The sequence below is a fragment of the Tenrec ecaudatus genome, chromosome 15, assembly GCF_050624435.1.
Source record: "Tenrec ecaudatus isolate mTenEca1 chromosome 15, mTenEca1.hap1, whole genome shotgun sequence".
NCBI lineage: Eukaryota > Metazoa > Chordata > Mammalia > Afrosoricida > Tenrecidae > Tenrec > Tenrec ecaudatus.
The window spans coordinates 107,966,812-107,993,933 of record NC_134544.1 but is presented as its reverse complement, the minus strand read 5'-3'; the positions used below and the strand labels follow the sequence as shown (position 1 = coordinate 107,993,933).

The 27,122-nt window shown below is 43.9% G+C and overlaps 1 protein-coding gene and 1 long non-coding RNA gene across 4 annotated transcripts in view; both read left to right on the top strand.

Annotated features, from left to right (window-relative positions):
- Positions 1 to 702: 702 nt before the first annotated feature.
- LOC142427731 (uncharacterized) lies at positions 703 to 12,896 on the top strand. 2 transcript variants are annotated; one of them, XR_012780078.1, is made up of 3 exons: positions 703 to 800; positions 1,214 to 1,330; positions 12,800 to 12,896. It is a non-coding gene; the product is annotated as an uncharacterized LOC142427731 (long non-coding RNA). The 2 variants fall into 2 exon arrangements; XR_012780077.1 differs by lacking the exon at positions 12,800 to 12,896 and adding an exon at positions 1,655 to 3,187.
- A 1,006-nt stretch (positions 12,897 to 13,902) lies between these two features.
- MBNL2 (muscleblind like splicing regulator 2) overlaps positions 13,903 to 27,122 on the top strand; it is a 208,240-nt gene continuing 195,020 nt past the window's right edge. For both annotated transcript variants that reach the window (XM_075533073.1, XM_075533074.1), the window contains exon 1: positions 13,903 to 14,107. The gene's annotated coding sequence lies outside the window, so the exon portion shown is untranslated. The remainder of the gene's footprint in view (positions 14,108 to 27,122) is intronic.

The following is a 27,122-nucleotide window of genomic DNA, read 5'->3' as shown; positions in this document are numbered from 1 at the left end:
ATGCATTAATTGACCATTTAGTATGTGTTCAGTTTTCTAGAAATTTGAGACTCCTTTGGTTTTGCTGTTTTCATTATTAAAGAGTCCTTTTTAAAAAAAGACATGGATTTCTAACCAAAAGCAAATTTCATTTTCCCCATTATGTTCAAATGGGAAACAAATTGTATAAGTGCAACAAATCACTAGCTTGGTGATGCTCTATGCCTCAAAAGTCTGTATCGCTACTGCAAAGTTATACATGCTTAATTATGCTAAAAGAACGTCGAGGGTAAAATATGTTTAAAATAGCATCTGTGTTTCCAGTCAGGAATGCAGCAAATTGAGAACTTACAAGAATTACTCCGGGGAACATGATGGCGAGTGCGCGAGGCAGGCTCACAAAGGAGGGCTCTGTCTTTGTGGCAGAGCTTGTGGTTTTTCAAAGCCGAGAGCCTGGTTTTGCCAAAATGCGATGTGTGCATAGCTTGTTTTCTGTTCATTCAAAGCGAGTCTCTCTTTCCTGCCCGTAAACAGACATGTTTAAAACTATAAATAAAATAGCCTAAGTGACTCAACACAACTGTGAATTTTCTAATGGTATTTATTTTGAGATCAAAGCCAATGTGTAAACATACAAGTCCAGAAGTCTGGGTCCACTGCTGGCACAGGAAGGACCGCTGGCTGTGGTGACGAAAGTGTGTGGCATTTGTAAGGAGGAAACCATTAGGGGAGGGAAGCTGGGCGCCGGGAGGTAAGAAGGAACCACTCCCTGACAACCAGTATGAATCTTCACTGAAATTGGGAGGAAACACAAAGCTCTGGTGTGTTAAAGTCCTTCCTCTCTTTACCAAACAGCCCTGGATCCTTTTACTGTTTGTCTCTTCTCTGGCTATGAGAGCCTAGCATCTAGTAAGAGGGCTTTCAGCTCTAGAATCTGTGATTGCCATCTTATCATCATCGTCTGCAGACCAGACTGTTCTGCCAGATAAAATGATTACATTTGTAAACCAGCAGGCTAGTTGGAGAAGTTGGCGATCTGGTGGGTTGGGGATACACCCACGCAGAGCGAGTGGGTGGACATTACCTAGGGAGAGACCGGGGTGCAGGCAGAGGCACGGCAAAGATTGGAGTAAGTAGGGAAAGAACACCTCCTATTTTATTTTGCTAACAAAATTCAAGATTTGAATGACTCAGCGAACATTTAAATATGGTTACTTCTTCCTCTTTCGTGAAGCCTTTAAAATGCAGAGCTCCGAGAAGCGGTGGCTTGTGATTTGAGAGAAAGAACACAGTGACATGAGACCAAAGTGATGCAAGATGATGCCATCAGTGTCAGGATGCGGTTGCTAAGGTGAGTGTGACTTTCTCTCCCTATCCAGATGGAAGGCTCAGTCAAGAATATGTCCCTGACATGATCCCCTTTCTGCAGCAGTTCAAACAAAGCCAGATGCTTTCCCTTTGCACCAATTATTTTAAAAATAAAGATAAAATTTTATTATGAAACATAACACATGCAGTTGGATGGAAATGCAGAACATTTTATATATGTCTGAAGCATTTTAATTTAGGGAGAAGAGAGACAGAGATGTAGAAGTATTGTGAATCCTGTGGAAGGGAGCCTAGGGAAACAATTAGAGGAGGGAAGAAGGATGTGTAATTTTCCATCTGTTGGCAGGGGGAGGAGAACAAGGGGATGCTGTGTTTGAAGACAGGAAGAGGCCACCGTTCTATCTCTGCGGTGAGAGCTGTACCACATCGTTGGCACTGAGGGACTACTGGCTAGCTAAGCGAGCACCGTTAAAAGATGAGGTGGGAGCTACTGGTCATTTGGAGGTCAGAAGAGATGATCAGTGAAGCCTCTCCCACACAAAATCCTCCCAGGGGTCCTCCTGCAGTTCCTTTCTTTGGCGTGAACTTGCTGGGAACATGTCTAAAGGGTATGAGATGAAGGCTCATCGTCCTTGTTTCTAAGAAGTATTCTGGATACGCTACCTTCACAACAGGTGTGCCTGCTCTTCTGGCGGTCCGTGACCTTTCTGGACACGTCAACAGCAGAATTCAAATGCATCCATTCTTCTGTGGCCTCCCTTATTCATTGTCCATCTTTCACATGCTTAGGAATCCATTGAAAACGCCCTATCTTGGGTCCCCCAAGTGATACCTTTGCTCTTTAAAGAGGCCCTGCACAGTGGATGTGCCTGATGTGACACATCGTTTTATCTCGTGACTGCTGCTTCCATGAGTGTGATTGTGGATCCAAGTAAAATAAAATCCTTGACAACTTCAACCTTTTTCCATTTATCACGATCTTGTTTATTGGTCCAGAGGTGACGATTTCTGTCTTCTTTACATTGAGGTTTAATCAGTGGTGGGATTCAGCCTGTTGCCACTGGTTCAGAAGAATCGAGACCTCAATTTTTGTTGAATTTTCAATGCAATACTAAATACGTATTCCCTTTTACTTGTTACTTCAGTAAACAAACACAAATGTAAAGAGGAAAAGTACCAAACAACCAGAGGGTGCATCCTGTCACTCATTTAAATTTTGGATTATGCCCCAAATTCCCACGAGATATTATGAACGAATTATGAAATCCCGAAAAGTGTTCAAAGAGCTAAAACTATTTTCAGAACAGTCGCTGTAAGCTCAGGAGACATGGAAAGGAGGTTTTCAAAGTTGAACATAAGATGTTTAGAGCCGAGAAGTGGCGCAACTGTTTCTAATCTGTCAAACACGGTGACTGCTGTTTAGCTGGCCTCCCTCTAGGGGTCCTTAAACTTGGGCCCGCGGCCCCGGGCCACACGTGTGGCCCGCCGAGGACATTTATCTGGCCCACTGGGTGTTTTTGCCCCGTTTTTTAAATTCAAAATAAGATATGTGCATAGGAATTTGTTCATAGATTTTTTTTTTAAAACAAAACTACAGTCTGGCCCTTCAACGGTCTGAGGGACAGTGAACTGGCCTCCTGTTTAAAAAGTTTGAGAACCCCTGAAAGGATTGGGACCCTACTGCAACAGTGAAAAGAAGGTTACAGATAAATCACACAGCGGATGCAGCTTGGATGAAAGTGAAGAATATTGGGAGTGAGGACCCAATCAAGAAGCAGTTTAGAAATATCTTCAATTCCAGTTTTGTTGCTTTTTGTCAGTTATTATTTAATAGTTTTTCATTGATACTTGAAAACACTTTCTTATAAAACAATCTAATTTTGTGTGCCTCTTTCATTGTTTTTATTTAACTATTGACTGTATGAAATAATAAACTGCCTCTTGATGTGTCTTTTTTTTTTTTTTGTACTTAAAGTGGTCATGAGGGCAGGAAACCAGTGGTGAAGCTATGTGAATCCTATCACTAGTTGACATCCAAACTGCAGGCTGCACTCTTTGATTTTAATCACCCAGACCTTCAAATTCGCATGTCCAGCAAACAGAACTGCGCCACCTGCAGATTGCAGGTTTTCCCTAACTCTTCCTCCACACCTGGCGATCTCTGGGAGACTCTTAAGGCACCTCCCCCAAATAAAAGCGGAGTAGTCCTTTATTAAACACATGTTCAATGCTACCGTAACCGTGCTTCCTTTGCTCCAGAGACATTGGGAGACTTGTGTCCCCAAATCTCATTTTGGAATCATTGTATAATTCTTAGACGCTGTGGTGACACGATGCTGAGAACTTCACGCTTCTGACAGAAAGGGTGGCATGGTGGTTGTAGCGACCTGGCAGTCTGCTTCCAGGAACATCGACAGCCTTAGAAACCCATTGTGACAGTCCTACTCTGTCCTGGAAAGTCGCCATGAGTCATAATCAACTCGAGAGCAGTGGGTTTGATACAACAATTGAACCTCCTTGGGGTTAAGACTATGTCCCACTCAGTTTTATATTCTGAATGGTTCCCATTGGACCAATACAGAAGGATTTGATAAATCCTCGTTAGCTAAGTCTAAGAGTGGATATAGGTAAGGTAACAGTGCAGAAAGAAACAACAATAGGTATATGTAATAAAGATTTTCAACAAGGAACAGTCTATTATAGTAAGTGAAGGTCAGATACGTTTAGTTTTTGAATGCAAACATTATAATTTTGGTTTAAAACCATTTCTGAAGTTGGCTGTGGAAGGGTATTCTTTTAAATCTGTTCGTTTTCTAGCCTTTTTATTTTGAATGGGGTGATGGTAGATAAAGCCGACCGTCAGCTTTACATTCAACATTCATACCCATTTTGTTCTAGCTCATTCGTTGCAATTCCCTCAATATGACATCACTTATCCCATTTCCCTCTGTTTCCTGCTTCCACTCCTTCTTTCCAAACTTTTCTGAACTTTGTCCTTGGGTAAATGCCATACTGTTCATCCTAAATGGTTGATTGTGCTAAAGAGTGAGTATTTCACTAGCATTATAGTTTCCTTATTGTTTCGCTGAAAAGTGAGTCATGGGGCGAAGTTCAGTCCTAGCCTTAAAGAGCCACTGTCTCAGTGGTTTCACCAATACACAATTGACAAAAAAAATTCTAGCCTCTTTTATAATTTTGAGTTTTATTACACATTTCCCCCCACTCTCTCTGAACTTTCTAATAGAATCCTTTTAAAAGCAGTTGATAGTAGGAGCCAGACACCATCTACTTTTTCTGATCTCAGAGTCATGGAATTTGATGCTCACGTGGTCCATTAGTTCATTGGACTAGTTATTTCTAGTTGTCTTGGATTTTTCCCCTTCTTCCTTCCCCCAGTCCAGGAAAGACCAATAGGTGCACATTGGATGGCCACCCACGGGATTTTAAGACTCCAGTACCTGCTCACCACAGTACGACTTAGAACTTTGTCTTTGTGAACTAGGTTACGCCAGTTGACCTCAGCGATCCCGGAGATTAGAGTCCTGAGCCCACAAGACCAGAGACCCATCCACTCAAGCTGTTTGGTTTATATCTAAGGAGTTTCGTAACTCTGACTCCTGCAGGCTCCACCACAATTCGTGGATATGTATTCAGCACATAGGCCCTGTTTGGATGCAAATTTATATTAATCTCAAGTACAAGTGCAGGCAGTCCAAACTTTCTCTACTTTTTACCGCCACTTCTGCACTCTTGCTGTACGATGTCAATGCCTTTATTACCTATGATGCCTTCTCTACTCAATATATCTATGTGCTTCTACCCTCACTGATATATCAATTATCTCACTGGGATTATTTTTTCACACTCTCCAACTTCTTTCCCTTCTGTAAGAAGCGTTAATCCCATTCCCTTGAGCACCCTTTCTATGGAAGTGGCCGGCTCATAAAATAAGACACAGCAAATACCAACTCTGTGATGGCCCACATTGTCTGCACCCAAACTTACAAGGAGTCTATTCTAACTCACCGTGACCCTATGTAGGGCTTCTGAGATGTAAATCTTTATGGGACCAAATAGCCTCATCCTTCTCCAGAGGAGAGGCTGGGGATTTGAGCCACTGACCTTGTGGTTAGCAGTCTGATTCCTAAACCACAGTGTGACTAGGACTTCTTATAGATTGATAATAATAAAATTGCACCCTTAATCAGAGTTTTGACTTTTCTCTGGTTTTTAAAGACTTGACTCTAATGAATTCACTGTTATCGACCTTGGAAATTCCCCTGCACTTTTGATAGTTTATTGTGTTGTTTTTTTTAAGTTTCTTCTCATTTTTGGTCCACTCACACTTCGCATGCTCATTTGTCAAGTACTTCCTTTTCCTCCTATGTGTTAGGTGTAATTGCTGTTGTGGTGGTTGGGTGACACCAAGTCCCTTTTAAATCAGAGTGACCCTAAGCATTGCAAAATGAGGTACTGTCGAATCTTGCACTACTCTCAAAATCATTGCTATGATTGAGCCTATTGAAGCAGCCACTGTGTTAGTATATTTTATTGAGAGTCTTCCTTGTGTGTGTGTGTGTGTGTGTATCCCCTACATTATTAAGCATAATATTTTTCTCCATGATGATCCCTTCTGATAACATGTCTAAAGTTCTTGGGACAAATTATTGCCATGCTAGCTTTTAAGGCGTAATCTGATTATACTTCCTCAAAGCTACATTGGTTGATTCTGGCAGATTATAGTATATTCGATATTCTATGACGACACTATAATTTAAAAGGATCAATTCTTCTTTGGTCTCCTTACTCATTGTCCATCTTTCAAGGTCATATGAAGTGACTGAAAATAACTTAGCTTGGAGCAGGCACACCTTAGTCCTCAGGGCGTCATCTTTGCTTTTTAACACTTTAGCGAGATTTCTGCATCAGATTTGCCCCATGAAATGGGATCTTTGATTTTTCTGATGGCTGCTTTGATAGTGGATCCAACTACATTGAAATCCTGGATAATTTCACTATCTTCTACATTTGTCATGATCCTGTTTATTGGTCCATTTGTGATGAATTAAAAATTTTCCTTTTGTTTACATGCAATTCATACTGAAGGCTATCTATTTATTTATCTTCAAGTTCACGCCACCTTTGGCAGCCAAGGTTGTGTCATATAAGGAGGGTCCTTCTAATCTTTATTGGGTGTTCTTCTCAGGTGAGTCCAACTCAGTACAAAGATTGGAAAAGTTTGGTGACAGTAACAAAATCCTAAGGCACCCTTTTCCTGTGTTTAAATCACTTATTTGGCTCAAATGTCGGCCTCTTTGTCTATGTACAGCTTTCGCATGAGTACAAATGCAGGAAGTGCACTGGAATTCCCATTTTTCAGAATGTTCTCCAGAATGTTCTCCATATGATTCCTGCAGTTGGATGCCTTTGTATAGTCAATAAAATACAGATATGACCTTGCTAGGATTCTCTTGGATTTCAGCCAAGATCCAGCTGGGATCTGCTAGATCAGTTTAAATTTGAGGTAGAGATTTCAGCTCAGAAGGTTATAACTCTTTTAAGCCCGAGGACAGTGAGTCTTAATCGTAGTCGATTTTCTTGCAAGACACTGCATGATCATAAAGACGTAGTAAGAAGGAGTTTGGAGAAATTTGAAGACTGTATTGGTGAGGAAAATGCTAAGAAATGTATACCAAAGATTCATTTTCCCTATCCCAACAATGTCTCTCCTCATTCATCAGGGCAGCAGGGCCTGTTCTACCAGAATTTCATGGGGAATCCGTACTTCATGTACCCTATAGCCCTGAGATTGTTCCTTCAGACTTCTTTTGTTCTTCCGACTCCAAGATTGCTTAAAAGGTACACGATTGGAGACCCTTTAGCATGGTGTAAATCTAAGCACAGAATTGTTTGGAGGAATGGTTAAAATTAAAAAAAAATTAAAGCCTGGTCATCAAATAGATTTTGACTCACAGTAATGCTATGGGAAAGGTTAGAGAGAAGAAATACTATATATATTTCAGAAGTATATAGAACTAGATGGAGATGTATTGGTAAACAATAGGTTCATATGCTGATATTTTTGTGTAATAAAGGTTTCTATGATTTTATAGCAATATATTTTTTAACTTACCCTGTTCTAGTAGAAAAACAGACAACAGAGATCAGACACTTCGTCAATTATATATTATCCCAAAATATGGTCAGTTCTATTGAAAGAACAGGAGAAGTCAAAGAAGTGAATAAGTCATCTTCCACCCACATGCGATTGGCTCTTGATCTAATCTGATCCCTCCCTTACAAGATGGGTAGTCAGACTTAAAAAAAAAAAATTTTTTTTTCCAGGTAATCCATCAGGAAGGAGGTCTTGCCAGCCACCGCTAGTCTTTCAGATTTGTAAGGTTCTCTTCTCTGTTGGAAGTACTACCTTAGTGAGGGCCATAGTGATGGAGGGTCAGCTAATAGTCATACTGCAGCATAGGGGGAGTGTCAAATTACACTGACACTACAAGATGAGAAGGGGAACATATGAGAGGGATGGGTGGCGATTGCCCAGCCCGCCTAGGAGCTAAAGTAGATGCAGTATGGCCTTAACAGGGAGGAATGGCAGGGAAAAGTCGCAGCAGTCTTTCCCCTTTCTGTTTGTCTTCCTTCCTTCCGTCCTTCCTTCCTTCCTCCCTTCCTTCCTTTCTAGACATCACCATTCTGAATGTCAGAGGAAAGTCTCCCTGTTCGTGGAAGCTGATCAAGGCAGCATTTCCCTTGTCCTGTCATCTGCGCTTTCATGCTTTTGAAATTCTGGAGACCTGTAGGTTTCCCTCACAACCTCAGGCAATTCGTTTCAAATGACCTCAGCTTTGGGGCTAGACAAGTCTAGTGACTCCTGACCCGATCTCTTTACAACATCAAATACCCCAAGGCCACATGATAGGAGGCTCTATGACAGCCCCAGGCAACTGCCACAGCAGAAGAGAGGAACCGAACCATTTACCTTGACCATAGCCACAGCCCAGTGGTTCCCAGACTGCACTGTCGGACACCATGTGGTATCACAGTGAGCTCACCCGGGTGTTGTGGGATGTTTTACACTTTCTAATGGAAATATAGCAATAATTGCTATTCACATACTGTGAAAAAATCACTTGGATCAGAAAGGTGAGGGTACTACTATGAATCTTATTTCCAACTTTGTAAACGGCACGCAGGCTCCAATTAACATTCACAATCCATTAATAATGATTTGGGTTATTGCGTTTATAGAAGGATGAAATAAAAACACCCAGTCTCTCAAAGATTATGTATCAACTGTTCAAATAGCTATGATGCCGCACTGATTTGATACAGTGGCTGCAGCAATGAGTTCAAGCACAGCATAATTTGGAGGATGACACAGAGCTGAACAGTATTTCACTCTGTTGTGCATAAGGTTACTTTGAGTCAGAAGCGACTCAAGGCATTTAACAACGTTAACTAAGTTGTTAACAATATGAACACTTACTAAGTAGTTTGGACCTGTTGTTAGGTTCAGACTCGCAGTTACCTCATGGAGAACAGAAGGAAACACTGTCTGGCTCCGCAGCATCCTCGCAACCCTTATAAATGGAAGAGTTATTTCTTTTAGCCCAGGAACACTGTGAAGAAACACATCTCTCAACACCAAGAATGCCAAGAACCACGAGAGTTTGGGAACCTCTGCTTAACTTCCCTACCAGTGTTCCATGAAAGCTTCCTAGAATTTTGGAACCAAATGATATTGATAATGCTACTTATGAAAATTGCTGGAGTTATTATGGTAGTAGCTTACATATATTGAGAACTGACTATGAGCTAAGGGTTTCTCAGCTTTTACTTCACATACCTGCCTTATGAAATGTGTGTGGAGGTTTGTGATAACCCTGCTTCGACCAAGTCTATCCATGCCATTTTTCCCCAATAGCATATTATCACTTCATATCTTCAAACCTTATCATAATGCACACGGCCCTATAGTGTAACTATAACATTTATATGTACTTGGTCACTGGAAGATTCATATGACTTGCTTGATTTCAATATTGACTGTATTGCAGTACTCTGGGACCGAACTTGCACCATCTCCAAGCTATGTGAAACTAGTCAATTACAAAGTGATAACTAGTTTAGAACACTGCTGTTAAAATGGGGGGGGGAGGAAGACAACCACTTTCCTATCAAAGGGACAGTTTAGAGGCTCCCAAGGAGGGGAGGGCAAGGGAGAAATGAATCAATAGGCGGTGGGATTGACAGGTATTGATTTGGGATAAAGGGGAAGACAGTAATCCACTAGAGGGAAAATAGAAACTCAAGGAAATGGGGGTAGGGTAAATTAACAAGGGGTGTTGGTGGTGGTGCAAATATTTTAAACTGTTAACTTTACAAAATGGATACTCTGAAAAGTGGGGCAGGCGCATAGGCTAAGAACCTTATCTTTGTAGAGAAATGAGCCCCAAGACGGGGTGGCCACACACCAGACCCATCAGCAACTTGCCTTCCCTCCTCGTTTTTCACTGGCTGTAACCATCCTTCAGCTCGCCAGTAGCCTTCTCTTCTGGAAGGTCCGCAGCACCATGTTTTCTAAGCGCATTGGAAGGAGGACTCTGCTTTTATGGGAATCCCCTCCATTCTAAACATAATCAAAAATGGCTTTTCATTAGCCCTTTCATTTTGCCTATAAGCTTGCTCACTTTGATTACTGTACCCAACAAAGGAGATGATCTCATAGGCGCATTATGCCTTTCTTTCACTTTACTTTTATTTCCTCCTCTAATAAAAAAATCATAGACCAAATGTGTTATTTCTATAGCATATATGTGTGTGTGTGTGTATATATGTATGTGTATATATATCCATTTAATACGCACACACTGTTCTGTATCAATCTGTGCCGCTTTAATACTAGTGTTATTTTCAAGGTTATTTATCCATTTAATTATTCAACAGCTATTTTGTAAGCTTATGCTATTAAACCATTGCATGTTCTGGGGCCTGAGGATAAATTGATGAACAAGCTAGACATGCTTTTATCTTTTGCAGGGACTCATGAGGAACGTGGGTAAGGAAAGCATATTTCCGAGAGAGTGGGGAACTTGCTATGATGCTTTACCATGGTTCCTCAGAAGTCATGGAAAACTTCCTGGAGGAGGGCTTGGAGGTGTTGAGTATTAACGGGAGGAAAGATGGTGGGTAGATATTAAAGAAGCAGGAGGTATGTCAAGTAGCAGGAATTCAAGTAGTTGGGAGCTGGATTTTATACAGAGACTTAAAAGCTCTGTTGAGAGCACTCATCTTTTTCCATTCCTAAAGCTGTATTTACGTGAACTGGACACATAAGTTGGAACTATTAGGTATGATTTATTACTAACACGAGTCAGTCAAATTCTTGTCATAGTATATAGCACATAGTTTATTCTTCCAGGCATAAAACAATCGCTTCTAGGTACATGAAAATATCTTTCACAAAAGAATACATGAATAATGATAATGATGTGTCAATGTGCTTTACAAAGCAGTTCCCATTTGCTGTTATGAGCCATTTCACGTACCTAAACATTTTTAAACAATAGGCTTTATGGGGTTGGTTTGGAGCTATGAGTAGTTGTATGTAAGGCTCCATTTGTAACCTGGGGTTTTGCATGTAATGCAGGAGACCGATTTGGAGATAGTTTTAATAATCATGGTAGAAAATGCTGGTGCTTTAGACAATGGCTGTGCTGGTAAAGACAGAGCAGAGTGAAGCATTTCTCAATTAACTTACATGACAGCCTTTCGATAATGTATTTCATATGGAGCAGGGGGTCCTATGTGTCAAGGATGACTGCCAGGCTTTTTGGCTTGTGTAACTGGATGGATAACACAGTCAATTCCTGAAATGGGAATCATGAATTCAGCAAATTTGTGCTTGGCATCTTGCCAAATACGATGAACAACGGAAAATAGCAATAAGAAGAGTCATCATGAAGTGAGCATCCATCATGTGTTGACCATTTTATAGATGCTCCTTAGACGTGATCCTTATGAATCTACTACACAACTCAGGCACACTAGCTGCCCAAACAACATAGTTCAATTGTCTGGTAGAGGGAGTGGTGTAGACTGTTTCAAGGGAGAAAATCAATGAGGAGAGTGTGGACAGAGAAGACGTACATAAGAAATGGCGGGTGTGCCGAGGTCCGGAGGTTGGGAAGGGTTTGTGTTGCGTGAAGGCCTCGGGAGTAAGGTCTGAGAAAATAATTCAGAAACTAGGTCCTGGAGGCAGAATGGACCTGACGTCATCAGAAAAGTCACTTAGGAAAACACTGGAGAAAATGTTTGAATAGAAAGGGAGGGGTTCGATTATTAATGCCTTCGCAAGTCTCTAATTCAGATTTTATAGTGAGAAGGATCAAGTCTGAAAGGAACATGACTTTACATGACTTAGGAAAACCTGTCGAGCAACAGGGATGCTGGAGAGGCCACGTTAGTCACATCCAAGTTAATGAGGTAACAGGGTAGAGTTTTGGGGAACCCAAGGGAGACATGGAGAGACCCTAAATTCATTTCATTGGGTGAAAAGGAGGGGATAGATCCAAGATGACTAACACATCAGGAATGGGAGGAGGGGAGTGGGTAGGGGGATGGCAAAGTCAGAATCTGAAGGAAATCTGTAACAGAAGCATCACAGATGGCAACCCTCCCTTCACGGGGACAGCATCACCTGGGAGGTGAGCTCAGGTGGGCCATGGCTCGACACACAGCTGCCACCTCAGAAGTCCTATGGGATTTCCAAGAGGAACTTGGGGTCGCTAGGAGTTGAATGGAAAATGACTGGATGGAACCGAACCAGAACAACAAGTCTAATTATCTTATGTGAGCTATGAATCTGTTAAGCATATTAACATTTCAAGATGCTTTTCTACTTGTTTGACACAGAGCTCATTTAAATTACTACAAAAAACCCACAAAAAACAAAAAACAAAACCCACCAAAAACATTAAAGTAGACGAAAGCCTGAAAATGATGAATTTACATGGATGAATAAAGGTTTCATAAAAAATCAGGAGCCTAAACTATGGCATTCCATTGGAGAAAACAGCCTACAAATCATAAGAAACATCGTGTTTTTGATAGACGATTGGCAAAATAAGACGTTTTGTCCATTCTGCCCACGGTTGCTTCATTACAGATACCCAAACAGTTGCTTACAAACAATTCAGCTTTGGGTTCAACCTTTTAGAAATAAGGGCTTTGCTCCCTGACTTGATCAAGTCATTTGATCACACTTTAATTCATTTCCCTCAAAATGTTGTCTTTTAGTTGAAGGAATGTTGTCTTTTAGTTGAAGGAAAAGGAATGTGTTCTAATGCCAGTCACCCCACTTGATCTTTAACAGCATGAGACAACATTGGTGACCTGGTGGAACACAGGGGCAACTTGAGGGGGCTGGAAATAACGCTGAATAATCTTTCCAGTTCTCTTGTCCTGATTTATCTTGCAGAAATAGAGCGCCTCCTTCAACCCCCTTTGTGAACGGGCCCGATGGTGCCAACTGGGTCACATGCCACGTACAGTCAGCCGTGAACAGCCCCTTGTAAGTTTCTGTAGGATCGACAATGTGGGTGGTGGGTGCGCAGTATTTATGAAATGGCATCTAGCATGGCTAAACCCTTGGGTGTGGAGTCAAGTCAGACGCGCACAGCGACCATAAAGGGTAGAGTCGAACTACCCCACGGGGGTTCCTCAACCTGTCTGGAAGCAGGCTGCGCGTCTTTCTCCTGCAGAGCAGTTGATGGATTCGAATCAACGGCTTTCTGGTTAGCAGCCCAGTGCTTTAAGCTCTGCATCTGCTAGAAGGTCCCTGCTAAATCGGTTAGGACACACCCAATCCTCTCAGGGTGGCCTCACAAGCACATGAAACGGTGAAATGTGGTTACCAATGTTATTGTTCAGCATTCCCTAATTGCCGTCTCCAGTGGTCTGAAACTTAGATGAAAGACGGGCTACGGTAATTAACCATCGCAATACCATGCTGCAGAGTCAAACTGCTTTCTAGCGGGGAAGCAGGTTTTCATGCTGAACATGCACTTGGTCGAACACCGTAGTCTCCCCAGATCATAAACATCGTAAGTAAACATGTTGTGAGGAACTAATTCCCATGGAGGACAGTGAATTGTCTTTCCCATTTAAGAAAGAAAGAGAAAAAAAAAAAGCTTTGTCAAATGGGGCACTGACTTCAGGTGCTTGTGTAACCTTGACTTCTTTGGAATCTTGGGAGTTGTGCATTTTTTAACAAGGTTTCCTGTGCAGCCTTGCGCTGCGGGCCGGCTGTCTTGAGGGGTGTTTTCTTGAGTTACCCCTCTCTCGGCTCTGCCAGTGATGGGCCACTTTTGTCCTGGTGCTGGGATGGCTTTCTTCGGGGGAAATTCCTTGTTCTTCAGTATGGACGCACTGTTTTCACACACTGCAAATGCCGTGTTGCCGTGTCAGTCATCCTATCGGGGCCCGTTTCCGAGGAGCAGGGCTGACGAACTGGCTGCCGATTGGCTGGCCGCCGCTGGGCGGGGCCTGCCGGAGGGCAGGGCTGCAGCTTTACAGCAACAGAGTTTAGACTGGCTTTGCTTCATCATCTACAGGCAAACATTTTCCAGCGACGGCAGACGCCTCTCGGAGTACAATAAACAGGGACCCAGGACTGTTTCCACGGGCATTGCTCTCTCCCGATGCAGCGCGAAGCCTTGGCTACTCGATCCTGCCAGATGTTGGTCCGGGGGTGACTGGGAATGCGGAGGACAGACAGCTAACCAAGGTAGGAGAATCAAACCCTGCCCCCCTGCCCCCCCCCCCAGCTTTTTTTTTTTTCCTTTAATGTTTAAAGAGTTTGCTGCAGTATGCTGCATCCCATGTGTGTTGCTCGGGGAAGCCGGGGAGCCGGGCTACACTGCTGCAAATGGAGTACTTGCAGGGGACCCTGGACTTTTACGTAACATTTTGATGTGAGGGGAAAGATACGGCAAAGCTTGACTCTAAGCCGCCTCTGGAGGGTGAGGCCGAAAATCGAGTTTTGTGCAAATAACAGATCCCTGTATGATTTGTTTTCAAAAGAGTCCTTTGGATTACTGGGAGCATTCCTGTGTTCCTGTTACAGAATATGTTCGCACTGACATTATTAGCTCCCAAATAGATAAAGTTACAATGCTTCTATTATTTGGAAACAGCCCAGGAATTAAGTGGGGGGAGGGGGCGCATACTGGTAACTACTCAACGGAATATTTGGTCAAAAAGAAATATGTCTATTTATTAAGTGTGAGGTGCCTACCTGCCTCGAAAATCCTATGGCTTTAGTTGAGTTTGAAAAGCACATTTTAAACAACCTCACAAGAGGTAGCTTTATGGCAAGTTTTCGATACCGTAGTCTAATGTTTACATTTCTTTGGCTGGCATGTCGGAGTCTTTGTTTCCAGCGTAAAAGTGGAACCATTATATTCAAAAGTATAGCTGGGTTAATAATGCTTACCGCAATGATCTGATCTTTATGCATTTTTAATGAGAACACACAGCCAGCAGAATAATTTAATGAGGGCAGGCTAGCTCTTAAAGCCGTGTTTTCACTCTGCCGACCCATATCAACTTTCTTGCCCAGAAACAACAGTGAGAAATGATCGAGAGGGTTTTATTTTTAACACACTTGGCCCAAGAGAAGGAAAGGATATATTTGTTAAAGAATTCTTTCTACCCTTTTCCTTTTTAAATTTCTGCCAGCCGGGAGGAAACTGTGCTTTTTAGTTAGGCCTGGGGAGCATGTGTTTACAATAAATGTGTAACATTTTTAGAATAGTTAGGGAGCACTGGAGCAAAGGGGGGGGGCTTGTGGGGGGTGGAATTTTGACTTTGCTAACAACCACCATGGTTAACATTCTTCCAAAAACATCCCTGTCCCTTTAAAGGCCAGCGATTCGGTGGAGAGATATTTGTAAATTGGGTAATATGGGCATGCTGGGGACAGTAAAGTGTTGGGAGGGCGTGGGGGGAGGAGGATGGGGGAGGGCATTTTGATCATCTTCAAATAAGATGAAGTTTCTTTAGGTAGCTCGTCAGTAGATTTTGTGTGGAGCAGAGCCTTCCTTTAAATGAGGACCGTGCCACGTAGATTCTTCTAGACCCACTGTTTGCACTGTCAAGGAGAGGTGCAGGACACTAGCCCAGAACTTCTGACGTCATCTTCCAACTATTTCTGCTGTGGGCTCCATTATTCAGGCTCAAGGGAAGGAATATTTCTTTTATGTCCTGGCTTGGAGCATTCTCACTCCTGGTTGGCGGGTCTTGAGTTATGTCTACATATTTTCGCCTGTTTTTTTCTACACCCTAAGCAGACCCCCCCTGCATGAATAGGCTGTCTTCTCATACCTGCCTCCCACCGGGCAGGTCCACACAGGTTTTCTGCAGGGTTCTTTCAGGCTGGGTTGACCAGAAAAACCCACACAAAAACCCCTGCAGAAAATAGCTTCGTCTTGCCCACCGTTCCCTTTGGCACAGCCCCGCACTGCCCTTCTGTAGACGGTCCCCATACTCTCACTCTCAGTCCCACCAGACCCATTATTTTTGGATGCCAGCTTAGACCCCACGTTCATGGCTGGCTGTGGTGGTGGTAGCAGCTGCTTGAGTAAAATGCAGCTGTTGCCACTGCCACACCACCATGTCCAGTCCAGATGGGCTTGGGGGAAGGGACATACATACCGCAGCCTGTGAATACCGTGTCACAGGTGGCAACCTTGGCCTTACAGACAGGGCGGAAGGTTGGATGGGAATGAGGTGCCTTTTAAAGCCGGATTTTGATTGGGAGAGCTTGGAGTACTGGGGATTCCCCGGTGCCTCTTCTAGCTACTCCTGTCGCCTTGGGCAAGAGCCTGCATCAATTCTCTGACTCTTAATAGAAACAGTAACAGAGACTCCACTTGTCCTCCTGATTTTAGCATTTCCAGAGAATTTGACCTTGTACCAAAGGGGGGAAAAAAGTTGTTTATCTCGTGGGACAATGAGCTATTTTAAGTGAAAAGGGATAAAGCCTCCGTATTAGTGAACCTATAGGCAAATCCCTTAGGGCATTAGGATATATAATCATAGACACAACACCCTGCTTGGTACTTCTTGCATGTGTAAATTTTCTAGGTGCATTTATTCTCAGTCCAACAAATAAAATTTCTAAGGCTTTTGTTGCTGCCCAGCCCGACACCCCCCCACCCCCCACCCCCCATCTCTCAGCGCTGTGTAAACCAGACTAGACCCAATATAGGCCTCAGGGCACCCAGAGCATTTCGAGCTATTTTGCTTCAACTTTTGAATTAAATTTGTGAAAGCAACATGAATAAGAGGGAAGGCAGGGGAAAAGGAGAGGGGGAAAAAACCCCGTGAACTACACTGGTTATGTAGCTTTCCTGCCTTGCATCTGCTAGTTGTTTTAATTTGCTGTTGCTATGGTGAAAACAAATCCATACCACACGGCTACCAGCCACTCCTGAGCGACAGGAGCGCCGCTAGAAATTCACCATCAAGTACGGGCCAGCCCGAGCAAGGAGTCCTAGAAGATTTAGCCCCTGAGCTGAAGAGGATTTCTCACGAGATGGGTGGAATGGGCTCGATGTTGCCATGTGTTTCTCTCTCTTTCCTTCGATGGAAAAGAAACGCGTCACGCTGTGTTTCCATTTCCCAACATGACATGGCCAGGCTTCGGTGTTAAAGACAACATGGCTTGTCTGCAGGGCTTGCTGACTGTGGAGGCCAGCGCAGGGTGGGGAGCAGGTCATGGAGATGTGTCACGCAGAGACCTACAGGCAACTCTAGAAGGCAGGCAGGGAAGGGTGTGGAGCAGCGTGCAAGGAAAGAGAAAGCACAAACCAAACACACCCAATGCCCTTGAGGCAATCCCGACTCCCTGAGGCTGGGGAGGGCCTCCGAGCAGCCAGCGCAGCCTCCCAGGACTTGCCTGGCTGTAAATCTCCACGGGAACCGCAGATCTCTCCTTGGCAGCCAAGTGTTACCCAGTGCACTCCCAGGACTGCTTTCTTGGGTAAATGGGAAGGTAGAGAGCCCTAGTGGAAGCCAGCCACAAAGTCCTGAGCGCATCCTGGTTCAAAAGTCAGAGTAGGTGAGCACAGGACTCAAGTCACCTACCAGAAAATCCGCCTGAGGCCTAGCCTTCAGGCAGAGGTGGCTGCCGGACAAGCCAAAAGGCATCAGGAACCTGGGCTCCCTCTTTGGAAGGGCACCAGAGCCAGGCGGGCCGGCATGCCCACTGCTTGTGGAGCAGGCAATTTGATATGCCAAGCTTTGATTGCTCTCAGCACAAGGCAGGGAGTCTTAGCTGGGCTTCGACCATGAGTTAGAAATATATTTTCCTCCAGGTTTCTAATCAGCCCCGTGTTTTCTCTCTGCTGTTTGCTTTTGAATGTCTGCAGACTGTTCGTGGCAAAGGTGACGGTATTCTTAGTCAGGGCTCAACCTGGTCCAATGCGCTGCGAAGGCTGAGCCTGCCTCGCAGCTGAGCCTCCAGGTGCACTGACCTGCTCAGCAGAGGCGAGGCGAGTCTCTGCTTCCCTGGCTGAGTGAGAAGTGCTGGGAAAGCTAAGGGAGGCTGGGGAAGTGGGGGGAAGCTGAACTGGAGGGGTGGTGAGAAACTGATGGATGCTGTGGGGGCAGACCAGCTCCTCTCAACATGACAGAAAGGCTTGATAATACGTGGGCATAACCATTTCCCTTCAGGTTTTGACAAAGCAGATATGGTCAGCGGGCTGCCAGATCAGTCAACAAGTGTTTATTAACCACCTCTTGGGTTCCCTGGCTTTTGCTGTTTGGTCAGTTTACCAAGTTAGTTAGCTATTGCTTGACTTGATGTGGATTCGGAATAAATCATTCAAAGCTGTGACTTTCAAAGATTACCTTCACTGGCTGATGTGTACGTAGTGTTCACTTTGAGCTCGAGGGAGACTTGATGTGCGTAGTGACAGGGAGGACAAGAGGAATTCTGGAGTTTTTGGTGTGTTCATGTTCGCCCTTCCTTCGCCTCTGTTATATTTGTCAGCACACTGTTTAAAGAACACAAAGATGTAAAATGAGTAAGTGACATATGAGAATACTGTGAAAATCCAAAATATAAGACGACCGAGCACAGTCTCTGCGTCACAGTCAGCCCCATTTCGGTCTCTGCCTGACCAGGAAAAGCCTTAAGCTTTTGTCAACAGCAAGAAATATTAGACCCTCCCCCACACTTGGGAGTGGATGCCCGCTGACGCCCCATGTAATGATCTCACCTGCCCATCTCCAGCAGGGAAACCTGAGCCCTTTCTCTGGAGGATTATACTTTCCCTCATTTTTTCCCCTCATTTTTTTTTAAGGTAGAAGTAAACCTTGAACCCAGGTTTACTTTAAAATATGCATATTTTTAGAAAACACTTTTTTTCAAATGCAAACATTGACATTAGTGTGTAGTCTCTGTTTACAGATAAGTTCTGAGGTCCAAACTCTGCTTGGGGAAGAGAAGGGAGGGGAGTCTGAGGATGTAGACAGGCTCTGATGCATGAGAAACAAAGTTCTGCTGCTGCCCCATAGACGAACCTGGAAAACATGGTGCTGAGTAAACAGAGCCAGTCACAAAAACACACATAGTGTCCGATCCCACATCTATGACCTCGCCAGAACAGGCAAATGCAGAATGACCTATAGTGACTGCCAGGGGACAGGGGAGAAAGAGGGCCGCATTGCTCAGGGGCCCCTGGATTTTTGTGAAGAGGGACGGAGAAATCTGAAAATGGTTGGTAGAGATTGCTATACAGCATAATGTGGGTAATTGTGCCACAAAATTGTACATGGAAAAATGTTGAAATGACAAACATTACATGTGTACACACCCAGAAACACATCACATGTATCACACAGATGTATAATACTGAAATTTTCATATATATATGTATTGAAACACAGACTAGTAAGATAATGGAATTTTCCCATGAATGTTTTGAAGCTCTCATATATATATATATATATATATATATATATATATATATATATATATATATATATATATATATATATATATTTGCCATTATAAAAAAAACTCAGTGTTTTAATAAACTGTAGGATGGCCTGTTTTAAATTGCGGGAAGGAGGGATGGTGGGAAGGACAGATTGGCTTCACTTCCTCAGCTGACTGCTTAGAAGGCATTAATGGACAAAGCCAGTTGCCAGTTTGTGCCCTAACCCAATCATGCAGTAAAAGGTGAGCTTGGCTGTGGATGGCAGTGAAGTGCTTCTAGAACATAATATCCATTAGGGGGTTGCAAATAGTCCACAGGCCTGGGAAGAAAACGAAGACAACAATGAAAATAAGATTCAAAGCGTTGCTTCGCAAGATGGTCTCATTGCCAGGTCTCTTCAGTCTACTGGAAGAAGGGAACAGAGTGAACATTGAAAGTGCATGTTTATGAACCAGGTGCTTTACACATGGATCTCCTGGAGTCTGGACCTTGTGGTAGCCCAGTGAAATTAGTGCTATACATGGTTGCCAATGAGAAAAGGTTTGAAAGGTTCAGTAGAATGCTTAGAATCAATCCCACAGCCAGTACATGGTAATGGTAGGGCCATTGTTGCAAGAACTTAGACCCACCAGCCCTCCAAACTCTGCAGGCAGCTCTAAGCTTTCAATTTACCAAGTGAAAATTGAGAATGACCACAAAATCTATTTGCTGCAAGTGAGAACCATGCTCACAGTCGAGGGGGGAGGCCAATTATTTTGTTTTTTAAATTTCAGAGTGTCCACCTCTTACAGGTTTGCGTCAACATACATCATGCGAGGTGTTGTAGTTATAGTGTATATGCATTTCCATTTGTATGTTTACTTTGTCTTTTAAACCTAAAACAACCTCCTTTTAATTATTTAATAAAACATAACCCGAGCTTGCGCTTTAAAGTAGCATTAGCCCCCCAAATGGAAGAATTAGTCCTCAAATCCATGGGAATCTGTGCAATTTGACTTAAAGGTCTGGTACTGAATAATTTTTTAAAATCTATAAATTTCTGGCATCCTAGGTGCAAATCTCAGTTAATTACCGGTAGCTAAGATGTCCTGGTGATGCAAATCTAAGTCAGTTGCTAGCTGTCATTTTCGATAGCTCCTCAGAGAGGTCAGGAAATGCACACACTCCAGTGGGGCTAGTAGAGGGGAAGACTGCATGGCTTCAAGGAAGAGCCACCTCCTCTGCATTTGAATGGACACATTTGTCCAAATTCATGTTTCTGATGTGGGAATTGTACAACTCAGGTGCAGGGCAAAATTAGCCACTGGGCAAGGAAGGGAAAGTTGCGCCTACCGTACATCTTACATAGGCTGTAGCTCAATCTTTTTAAAATGTCAATTTTGTCTACGCTGGATCATGCCTTTGACATATTAGCAATGTTATGGAAGTATACATTTTATAAATCACTGACCACACCCGCCTCTCACTTATTGACATGATTAGATTTGAAAATCCAGGCTGTTAAGGGAAAAATTGCATTATGTGAAACTTCAGCTGCCAAATGCTTCTCTGGTCCAGAAGTCATTTCAGAAGTGACCCCGTGGAGCTGTTTGCTCCCCAGCAGCTACCATCCATGGCTCACTTATCTTCAGACTTCAGGGATTGGTTTATATACCATTTCAAACCCCAGACAGCTGGTTGGGTCAGGCTTGGCAGGCAGGGCGGGGCCCATGCCACTCCCACCCCATGCAGAGTCCTCGTTCTCCACAGAAACTCCCAGCACAAAATCATGTGGAGATGTGTATTTACATTGCTTGTGAGATCAAGTCTGATACTTTATGAGGATCCAATTGTTATTTACACGGAGGATAGCCCTAGAGCTGAGAAAATTCATAAGCAGGCATGCCAGTGGCCAGAAGCGGTTTTGCAATACTCCAGTTGCAAAGCGGAAAGATGAAGGATTAGCAGAGCAATGTCTGTGAGAAAGAACAGATCTAGAAAGTATAATGAAGGAGGTAAAATGACCAACCCAATTGACATCACTGTTTCTAGCAGGAGAACCATCTCCACAACGTTGGCAGCAATGGGTTTAGTTGACAAATGGAACCAGTTAGTAGGGAGGGAAGTTGGGGAGGGAGGGAAAGAATGGGTTTGTGCATTTGACAAGGATGGGACTCTGAAGTGGGGCTGCTGCATAGACATTTGATGACACGGGAATGGAGAACAACGTAGACACACGGCTGCCCATGTATTAAAGCCATCATTGAAGCCATGATGTGCAAGACGTCATGGAGGGAGACAACGTGAATAGCAACAAGCAGATGACCAGAGTGAGCCCGGGGAAAGCTAGCCAAGTTGCCTGGAAGACAGTTAAGAGTGACAACGGAAGAATCGAGGAAATGAATTCCCACAAAGAAGCAAAAATGGCAGGGAAAAAATAAAAAAGAATAACAAATACCATCCAGTCTCCATGGGGGGAAATGTGGCTTCTTGTACTGCCTTCTCATACTGTGCATGGCTTACTGTCTGTATCTGCTTTAAGCGTTCATACACGAGTCTTCTTGGAGGCAGTTATTGTTTCAATATCACATTTAGAGGAACACATTACTTTTATTTTTTATCTACAAGGGAACCCGCGCTTTCCCCTGACTTTTTAAAAGATACATCTTCACCAATTACCAAAAGAAAGCATATAAAATCAACCGTAATCAAGATTTCTGAGTCTGTATCTCAAAAAATATACTTTGGGATGTTACTGATTTGGTCAGTATTTGCAGTTGTCACTGGGCTCATCCAATCCCGGAAGCGATCATTTCTTCCTGGGTTCAGCAGCTTTCAACTGAAACCCAGAATGTAGATCCTGTTCTGAGGGAAATGTTTTCCAGATGAGAAACTAACTCACTCCAAAACTCATTGCCATCGAGGCAGTGCTGACTCAGAGCACCCCCTGAGGATTTTGGAGATTTATAACTGTTTATGGGAGTAGAAAGCCCCTCATTTCTCCCGAAGAAGCCTCTGGGGATTTTGAACTGCTGCCATTTGGATTGTAGCCCAACGTGTAACCACGACACCACCCAGGCTCCATTGATGAGAACCTACGTTATGCAAATTATGAACGTTGTCGATCCCCTCCAGGTGTCCAAAGTGAGTGAACGAGAACGGCACTCCTCCTCACAAATCCGTGGGCAAATGTGTGCGCCTATCTGGAGAGCTTACTAAAAATCCACACGGTGATTCAGGAGACTCGGGGTTCTGCATCTCTAGCAAGCATCAGATGACACTGCTGCTGGTCCCTGGACCACCCTGTGTGTGGAGAAGGTGTAGGGAGGGGCTGTTCTGTGAACAACCGTAAATGACAGCAGATCACCAGGGGGGTGGTCTTAAAGGGACTCTGGGCATGCCTGGGAGCCAGACCCTTGCCCCTCACCCACAACTGGCCTTTCCAGGCAAGCTGGACTCTGAAACTGAGAGTACAGTGATTTATCCCACCAGTCTTGAGCTAAAGCTGCTGAGACTGAAGCTGTATCAGCGAGGCTTTCCCACTCCTGTAGCTACAGATAGCTTAGCTCTGGACGGACTCCCATGCCTGGGTGGCTGTTTATTTTCCTGGGGATACAGTCTCCCACCAATTCCTCAAAGGATTTGGTTATAACCTTTGGGGAAGACAAATGTGTCGTGTGCCTGTCTCCTCCAGGAATACAGCCCCGGCTTCCCCATACGTAATGGACGTATTCTAAACCAGGCCCCTTTGGTTAGACAGCAAGTAGCCAGAACTGGCGCCTGAGAGGCTGATGTGCCTTCTTCAGTCCGCATCCTTCCCTTGACTTAGCTCAAAGAACCTTGACAAAAGTCATCGTTTTCCTTAAGAAAGAATAATGCCAATCTCGCCTTCAAATAGTGGGAAAATGATAAGCGAAGTGTTGAATACAACGAGAATTGTATTTCTTTAAGAGTACGAGTTTTACCGTCTTGCCAAACTGTTTGAGGAGTTCGCCGTCTGATGTTGTAGCGTGAGGGAATTTGCCCAGGCCCATTTTCAGAGACCTGGATTGTTTTACAGGAGCTTTGCTAGTATCGTGGTGAAGGACTCGTTTGCTAATTTAAAGGTTGGCAATACAAACCCGTCAGCTACTCCTTGGGAGAAATGAGTGTCAGTCGGTCTGTTTCCAGAAAGAATTGTAGCCTTGACAGTCCTATGGGTCAGTGTATCATGTCCTATAAAGTCACTATGAGTTGGAATGGACTCCATGGAATGGATTTGTTTTTGGTTTTGTTGGTGGGGGGTTGTAATCCTGCAAGTGGCCATTCATCTATGCCAATACATTTGTTGGACAATTACCTAACCAACTAACTGACAGAGGTTCATGTTTTTGCCCATTCCCAAAATATGTGATCTGATAGGATGCAGAAATTATTGATCAATATTCTTAATAACACAAAAAACAAATTTTTGCTGAAGGAAAAAAAAGTTTACGGTTCTGCATTAACAGGGAGCTGCCAGGAATTAAGCTGGATTCACAAAAGGGCTGGACTTAGGGATATTATTGCTGATGTCAGATAGCTCTTGGCTGAAAGTATGGAATGCAGAAATATTTTTACTCCTACTTTATTGACAAAACAAAGGCACCTCACTGGGTGGATTGTAACAAATTATAGATACCAATGGAAGAAAGAGAGTTCCAGATCACTGCCTTGTGCTCACAGAGAACTTGTACATCAATCAATGGCCAATCATCTGAACAGAACAAGGGCATATGCATGTTTTACAATCAGGGAAGTATACGTCCGAGTCGTAGTCTTTCATCATACCTAGTCTGTGTGCTGAGTAAATAGTCCTAGAAGCTGGACTTTATTGGAGGAAGACCTTTTGATAACCTGTGACATGTAGATGAAACAAATTTACTTGGTGACGTGAAGAGGAATTGAAGCAACTTCTGGTGAAGATCAAAGACAACAGCCTGCAGGGCGGATGGCAGCTCCACATAACATCAAAATCCGTAACAATGGATCAACAAGCAGCATCATGCTAAGTGGAGAAAAGATTCACATTGTCAAGGATTTCATTGTACTTGGATCCACAAACAACACTCATGGAAGCCGAGGTAAAAAAAAAAATTAGGGCATGTATTGCTTTTGGCAGATCCGCTGCAAAAGACCTCTTAACAGTGTCACAGAGCAAATATGTCCCTTTCAGAACTCAGATGTCACTCGTCCGAGCTGCAGTGTGTCACATACAAGTAGCACCCTCTCTTCTCCAACCTGGAATCTAGACAAATACACGGAGAAGAAATTCTCCGTGCAACTACTCATCCATTCAGGGGGGTTGGTGTTTTCATGTATTCTCCCAATACTCTTTCAGGAATAGAATCAGACAAAGGTGCATTTCGTTTACTAGATGTCTACTGCAGGCCAAGCACTCTGCTGGGACCGAAACGGGCACCGACTCCGCTAAGCCATTTTCTAGATGACTTGAGGAAAGCGACACTCACCCGGCTGCTTTCCCTGCCAAAGTCACATGCCAATAAATGCCAGAGCAAGGAGTGAGGCTCAATTTGGTGGTCTCTGAGCTGTGACCCAGCCCCCCTCTCACCTCCCCACCCCGATAGGTTTGCCAATCCTCACTTGCAGTTCTAAGGAAAGACCATTCTCTGTAGAAACACTTTTGCATTTTCCTTTGCTGTTAGCAGAAGTCACCGACTAGTTAAATTCAACCTCAGCAATTACAGACACAGCTTTAGTTTTAACCAGGAGTCTCTCCTCAAATATGGCCAGGGATAGATAGAGCACTCCATCTTGGATCTGTTGCGATCCTTGGGCCTCCTGAATCTACTTCTGTGTGTGTTTGCTTGAATGCGCATGCTGAGGGAACTTAAAGTTGTTGTTGTGCGGCAGTGAGTGGATTCCAACTCCTAATGACTCCATGTGGCAGAGTAGAGCTGGCCCCAGAGGTTTACCCAATCTGTAACCTTTAAGGAAGCAGACGGCCACCTCTCTCTCTCTCTCTCTCTCTCTCTCTCTCTCTCTCTCTCTCTCTCTCTCTCTCTCTCTGTTGGAGCCCAGTGGTGGCTTCAAACGGTCCACCTTTCTGTTACCGGCCACATACTCAACCACGGCACCCCCAGGGCTCCTTGTAACGACCCTGGTGGATCTCATCCACACTTTAATAAATGACACCTGTGAGCACTTGTAAATTACAAGGCTTCTATAAAAGAGAGATGCTTTGGGTACTGGTGGATTTGATACCCTCTGAGCATACTTAAACATCCCCCGTTTGCTTTGTGCGGGTGCCCTGCCTTGGCAGGGCTGATGTGTTTTACTTTATTCTCCACCGGGGCCTTGTGCTGCTCGCTCTAACTGCTCAGGGATTTGTGCTGTCTGCTACGGATGATCGCCCACGGCAGCCTCTTTTTCTATTGCTCTGCCCTGCTCCTGAGCTCAGCAATGGTCTCTTTCTCCACACTCTGCTCTGGTCTTCAGATTGTGCCTGGCATCTATGCTAAATCGCACACATTGCTTCCTATTGAGACTGGGGTCCTATTTACCAGTGACTCCTAGGCCAGGACAACTTAGCTCCCCCCTTTGGAAACCCATCATTTGAACCCTACAGTACTGGCTTCCTGGCAGCCACCACAAAGTCTACCCAATCAGGAAACAAAGCAAACCCTATCTCTCGAGTTTCCCTGTCCCTTTTCTTGAACATTTCCTGTTGTTTCTGGACTGCAATAAAGAGGCAGGATCAAAGGAACTGGCTGCTTTGGGAGCTTCTGGTCTTTTAAACTCTTTACTTCCCACTACCTGCAATTCCATCTGGTTCCTCTGGGTACCCAGGTATCAGATTGGCGCTGCGCTCTAGGGAGGCACATCGGAATCATTGAGGAACACTTCCTACAAGATTCTAATGGCCCTTCCACTTTGAAATCCACCCAACTGGCAAAAAATGACAATAAGATGAAAATTGTAAGAGAAGCTCAAGTTGGAAACAATGGGAGAGATGATGTAGCTCGGCTCTTCCACTCTCATGCGCACCTTCTATAAAAGAGTGGTTTTCGATTTCTCATTCAAACCTTTGGAGTCACCCTACATAAGCTCCTGCTCATCACTGAAGAATGTAGTCACGCGCCCAGAGACAAGAGCAATATGATACTGTTAACTGGAATTAGGTTCTTATGTCACCCAGAAAACTATTTGCCTTTGGAGGCCATTGGGCATTACAAGACAGTTTTATTGAGATGAGCCTCGAAGGAAGGAAGCTTGAAGTCAGCATGGCCAACTTCTGTAGTTCTTGCCACCCACATGAACATCCAGGTGTTTTTTTTTAAAATCATTTTATTGGGGGTTCGTACAACTCTTATCACAATCCACACATACATTCACTGTGTCAAGAACATTTGTACTTTTGTTTCCCCTCATCATTTTCAAAACATTTGCTTTCTACATGAGCCCTTGGTATCAGCTCCTCATTTTCCCCCTCCCTCCCTGCTCTCTCCTCCCTCATGAACCCTTGATAATTTATAAATTATTATTATTTTGTCATATCTTACACTGTCTGATGTCTCCCTTCACCCACTTTTATGTTGTCCATCTCCCAGGGAGGAGGTTATATGTAGATCCTTGTCATCGGTTCCCCCTTTCTCCACTACCTTCCCTCTACCCTCCTGGTATCGTGACTCTTAGCACTGGTTCTGAAGGAATCATCTGTTCTGGATTCCCCGTGTTTCCTGTTCTTATCTGTACCAGTGTACATCCTCTGGTCTAGCCAGATTTCTAAGGTGGATTTGGGATCATCATAGTGGGGTGGTGGGGAGGAAGCATTTA